A 6,238-nucleotide genomic window follows, 5' to 3' on the forward strand; every position below is an offset into this window, starting at 1 on the left:
AATTATACTTTTACCATCTGAATAAGGTCTTAATTTGAGGTATGGGATAAAATTAAGAAATAAGCTTTGGGAAAAGAAACTTATTTCTGAAGAAAATGAACTCGATTACCAAACTAATCAAAGGCAGGGGAGAAGAGGTCATTTACCCTCAGAACTTGTTCAGAAAATAGAGTATGGATGAGGAGTAAAGGGATCCTGAAGAAAACAAGTTGCCATTTGTACTTGCCACAGTATCCTTTTCACTGGGATGAGGGTAATGAGAAGGCTTCCTACCTAAGTATAAAGCTTATTAACTGCACTGCTTAACATCTATTAATCCTTGATTCTGGTGACCCTCACATGATCCCATTGTAAATGTTCAAATGTTGACCAGCATGTAACTCAAAGACTAGGCAGCTCTTCCCTGGCCGAGCCACAGCTTGTCCCTGGGAGCTGCTCTTTTGTGCAGATCAGTGGAATACAATGGAGGACAAATATGATAATACTTCATACTCTGGGAGTTCCAAAGACATGTGTTCACTCTGTAATCCTCACAAAGTACTCCCCCAAACAGATGCAGCTCTCCTTAATTAGTCTCCACAGGCAATGGGCATTAATGATTTCAGCCGATGCCTAACTGGAAAAGACATGGAAGTCTCTTCACTCCCCTTACCCTGCCTCAACCCAAACACAGAGACATATGATGAGAGGTTAAAAAAGAGACCTCAGTTGGCTGGCTGAGTCTTTTGTCAATGGCACTATCTGAAAAGTAGAGACAGAAAGTCAAATTAAAACTATAATCAGGTTTTTAAACATAGAGATAGAAGGAATTCCAGAGGTAATTTAATCCAAACAATAACTGAAATATCCATTTAAAAGGTTTCGTGCCTGATTATTGGCTTAAAAACTCCCAGTAAGGGTAATTAGGGTGGGAATGAGGAGCAGAGAGAGAAAATGAAGGTAAAACATTGATTATTTTCCTGAGGCTGCCTATTCTCAATCAGTTCTACTGGTTAGGAAATTACCCCTTCTATCTATTTGTAACTTCTATTCATTGTCTTCTAAGGCCAGGCAAATGACATGCTAAAGCCCTCGGCATATAGTCCTTATCTCTGAAGGAACTGAACTCCGTATTACATTTTCTTTAAATTGCCATCAAATTAAACATAGCAAGCAACTCCCTTAAATGATGTCCATATGCCATAGTTTCATTTTCTCTCGCCTTCCTTGGCCCACCCCTATACAGTGTGTCAATGTCTCTCCTAAAACATGGCACCAGACCTAAAACTATTACTCTAAATATGACAGATCATAGCAAAGTACACTGGAATTATCACTGCTGTGATAATATAATTAATGTAAAGTTGTCAATGACTGATGGCCCCCACCTCACATTAACTCTTTCAGAGATTGCAAACAAATAAACAACTACTTCCTCCTCCCCACCATATGAACACCTTTTAAATAACATTTCCACTATCCAATACATGGAGTTAATTTTTTGGAACCAAATTCAGGACGTTCTAATCATTCATATTAAATTTTTATTTTATTAAACTAGTTCAGTGTTTTATTGGACTTGTCCAGAACTTTTTGGATACCAATTTTGGGCACCTGCAAATTCTGTAATCATGCCATCTTCAACCAAAAGTGTTGAGCAAATAACTCTGTGTAATTTGAAACATCAAAGAGTCAAAGAAAGGACTTTTGAGGGACTTCTCCAGGGTATTATCAATAAATAATATGCTATTCTTAAGATTCCCTAGAACAAACAGTTCCTGATTGCATCTAATCACATTATTATCCATTGTTATCTACATCATCCCCACAAATATCTCTGAAGACTTTGTAAATCACTTCCTGAAATCCAGAAACATCATGACTATGGCCTTAATAAGATCTATTCATTTCTGCTCCCCCTCCCTCCCAAAAAAGAAAAGATTAATTTCTCTCTCAATGAACCCTACTCACTGCTAACTTTGGGGACAGCAGTCAATTAGCAGCTGTTAAATGCCTACTAGATGCCAGGAAACAAATATCTCAAAATTTAACGGGAGAGACAAAAAGCAAACAAATATGTATAAACAAATTATATAGAGGATAAACAGGAAATAATTTACAGAGAGAAGGCAGAAGAATTAAGAGGAATTGGAAAAGGCTTCCTTCAGAAGGTGAGATTTTTAGCTGGGACTTGAAGGAAGCTTCTGAGTAAGCTCTTTTTGTGGTGGCAAAATTTGGAACTTGAGGGAATATTCATTAGTTGGGAGCAGCTGAACAAGTTGTGGTATGTAAGAATAATAGAATGATGAGTAGGTGGAGTTCAGAGAAACTTGGAAAGATTCACATGAACTGATACAAAGTACAATGAACAGAATCAGGAGAATAATGTATTCACAATTACAGCAACATTGTGCAATCGTCAACTATAAATAGCTTGCTGATGTTTTCAGGAATACAGTAATCCAAGGCTATCCATATCCAGAGGAAAGAACCGATGGAGTCTAAATGAAGATCAAAAGCATATTCTTTACAATTTTCTTTTTGAAAACTTTTTTTGGGGGAATGCCTTTCTTCCTTTTGATCTGTTTATTCTTTTACAATATGACTAATAAGGAAATATACATGACTGCATATATGCAATCTAGGTCAAACTAATTAATTACCATTATGGGGAGGGGGGGATTTTGCAAGGCAAATGGGGTTAAGTGGCTTGCCCAAGGCCACACAGCTAGGTAATTATTAAGTGTCTGCGACTGGATTTGAACCCAAGTACTCCTGACTTCAGGGCCAGTGCTTTATCCACTGCGCCACCTAGCAGCCCCTAATTAATTACCATTTTAGGGAGGGGAGGAAGAAAACTTTGAAACTCAAATCTTTAAAAAAATGAATGTATAAAATTTTCTTTACAATTTTACTTTACAAATTTATAATTTACAAGCTTACTTTATCAACTTGGCTGAGGCAGCAAGTGATAGGAGAGAAAAGGAAAAAGGAGAGAGGAGGAGAGGGGAGGAGGAAGATTTGGCTCCTTTTCTCCCTGAGGAAGCTGAAAAATCAGGCTTCAATGATTTGTCCAGAATCATTCAGTAATCATTTAGTAAAGTCCAATTTCAACTAAGGTCTTACTGACTCCAGGTCGAATGCTCTATGCACCAGTAGACTCATAATTAAATTCAGTAAGTCGTCACTTTCTTTAGCATTTGACTTTTGGAGAGTTGTCCCAAGACATCAGGTCATAGTTAACTTTGGTAACAAAAGGGCACTGGGGAATAAAGAATGGTTGCAAACAAGGCTTGCAAACCCCAAGGAAATGTAGAAAAGCTAAGAGGATGAACAATAATTAAGGCAGCATTTATTTCAACTCCACTGCTGTGGCACTTCTCCCATTTTCAGAGACCTCTAAATTCACAGTATCATAGAGTTGAAAAATGACAAATCCTTAGTGTTTACCCTGCCCAACCCTAATCCCCATTTTATTGTGAAGGGAAATTGAGGCTCAAGAGAGGTTGAGTGACCTGCCCAAGGAATCACCAGAAATCATCTATTCAGCCCCGAATATGCATAAATCTGCCATCCCAGAAAGAGCCCTTCTGGAATCATTTATGGGTCAGCAAGTATCATGCCTGGTCTGGCTTTTGCTCAGTTCCAATCTCTGAGAAAACAGTCCAGATTTGGGACTTGATTCCCTATTTCATCATCCAAAATTCCTAATAGATTCTGCCAGGTTAAAAGCATACCTAGCCCAGCATACACGTCCACATTCCAATTTTGGGATCCTTCCTGAAAAAATCTGAGCATTTCAAAAGTAGGGATAAAAGGAAAGAACAAATGACTTAACAAAGGTCAGCCTCCAGTAGTCTGTCTTACCCAGTATCCAAGGAGGGCCCCTGGACCTATCAAAGAGCCTAGGCTATTGAATGGCACAAGTGTTATGCTATCTCCTTGGATGTGGTTCTAGCAGCCAATCCTTCCCTGTATTCTAAGAGCTCCTGATATGCATGGTTCTCCTTGCTTTCACTCTGGCCTATGTCCATTGGGACAACTGCTGCCTGGCACCAGGATCCAGAACTGATCCTCCCGTGCTTCACAGCTTGTTTAGATGGGTAACATACAAGTGATGTTAAAAAACATTATACCCAAGTGATGATCTTCCAGGTAACCCTACAGTGGCTGCCAGAGTCTCAACTCCATTTTACTTCTCTCTTCTCCAAGTAGCTGCCTCACTCATCACAGTATAAGCTTTCGCAGAAGGTACCCGTTGTCCTATGAGTACTGGGTTGTAGCCTGTACCTCTTGGGGTGATACTGGTATCCTCCTCAATCTTCACATAGTCCCACTCAATGAAACAAGAGTATAAGAAAATGCTTATAATTACCCAAATGCAATGCATGGATCCTATTCATTTCAAAATTCCAAAATAACATAGTGATATAAATTTAGCAATTACCAAAATATATCATTAGTAATTCACTTTCTCAGTGAGCTATAATAATTATCAACTACTTAAGTGTCTAGCAGGTTTTGATATAGAAGTACTGCCCATAATCCCAGCTCCAGGTTTCACTCCATCCTAGAAATCTGTACCCTTCTTATGATCTACATTCTCACTTCTACCTGCTTAGCTTCTACTCAATTATCCTATTCTGTTTACTTCTAGGTCTAACAAGTGAATCAGCAAATCATCTCTTATGGTTTTAAAAATTCAAAGTATCCTAGAGTTAGTTATAAGAGATCTTAGAGTTTACTAGGTCACACTTTCATAATGAATAAAAGCTCCCTGCAGCATTTTTGAGATCACATGACTTTTTACTTGACATTTCCAGACATGGGGAGTAGAACTCTGTAGAACAAGGCAGTCTATCTTTTTGTTAGGTGGTCTGAAATATTATGAACCTGGGATAGAATAAGCTAAATTATGGTTTAATCTCAGAAAAATGAAGACAAGAGCCATGGCATACAGACACCAAGTTTAGCAAGGTGGCTAGTAAGCACTTGACAAATACCTCTGACATATCTAATATATGCCATAAAAGTCAAAGTTTATTATTTATGCTATTAAACTCAAAGCATGTTATTTGAAGAATAAAGTCCTTTAGGAAAATTACTAAGGAATAGTCCATCCATTGTGTATCCATCTGGCACTTCCTGGTCATCTTCAAGCTGGTATGCTCCTATGCTTCTTTTTCAGCTTTTACTTGTGACCTGGAAATCAAGCTTCTTCTCTAGGACCCTTGCCTTCAGATTGGTAAGCAATCACCACTTCAACCCAGACCCAGACCTGCCATGCTATCACACACATCTGTTTTCCCAACCCCTCTTCTTACTTTTCAATTTTAGTTCTGAAAACAATGATTAAATCAATACCACCCTCCAAATGCTCTTTGACTCTAGCTAATATTCCCCTCTTACTTCTGTATCCACAACATGAATTCTTTAGATATGCTGACTTCTATTAAAATATAAGCTTTTTTGAGGGCAGGGTTGTCTTATTTGTTTACAAGCTCACAGAAAGTACTTTTTTTTTCCTTTACAAGATTCATTCATTTATATATAGTATACTATCCTCAGGTAAGAGTTCAAAATTACCCTGATTGCTACCCAGACTGGTTTCTGATTTAAGAGAAGAATCATGAAACAATGCATTATATTAAAGACAATAACCACCATTATTTTTTTATTTGTACAAACAAAAATTAACACAACATTGGGTAGCAAAAAGCTACAAACATCACTGAAAGAGAAATTCAATATTGAACTACATGGGAAAATTTTACCAAATTAGTAAATAATGTGGCACAACCCGTCCTGTGCAAGGCATTAAAATATCAAAATATTTACAAAAGAAAGAAGTACTAACTCATTACTAAATGCATTCACTTCAATAAAAAGTTTTCAACAAGGAGACTTAAAATATGCCTTGGTTTAATGTTTTGGTGGAATTCCATACAAAAGTAGCCTAATGCAAAAAAAAAAAGATTTTCCTATATTTCCAGTGTTTTTAATACTATTTCTTGAGCAAATCACTGATTTTATGTCACCAATATTCCAATCTTTGAACCCGTAAAGCAAAGGCTGACTCAGACCATACATTACATCAAAACCCAGTCAGGTATTGGCACTTCTTCCTCCAGCCCACTTTTCTGAGTTCTCTCTTTCATCTTTCTGATGAACTCATAATCAAATTCTCATTTATATTCTTGTTATGTGTACAGTCTTCCTAACAAGACTATAATCTCCTTGGCATAGATATATGCTATAT

General features: G+C 37.4%; 1 protein-coding gene across 2 annotated transcripts in view; it reads right to left on the reverse strand.

Annotated features, from left to right (window-relative positions):
* Window positions 1-6,238, reverse strand: part of ZC3H3 (zinc finger CCCH-type containing 3) — a 527,107-nt gene that overhangs the window by 376,440 nt on the left and 144,429 nt on the right. The gene's annotated exons all lie outside the window — the stretch shown is intronic.

This window comes from Macrotis lagotis, chromosome X, assembly GCF_037893015.1.
Source record: "Macrotis lagotis isolate mMagLag1 chromosome X, bilby.v1.9.chrom.fasta, whole genome shotgun sequence".
In the NCBI taxonomy this organism is placed as follows: domain Eukaryota; kingdom Metazoa; phylum Chordata; class Mammalia; order Peramelemorphia; family Peramelidae; genus Macrotis; species Macrotis lagotis.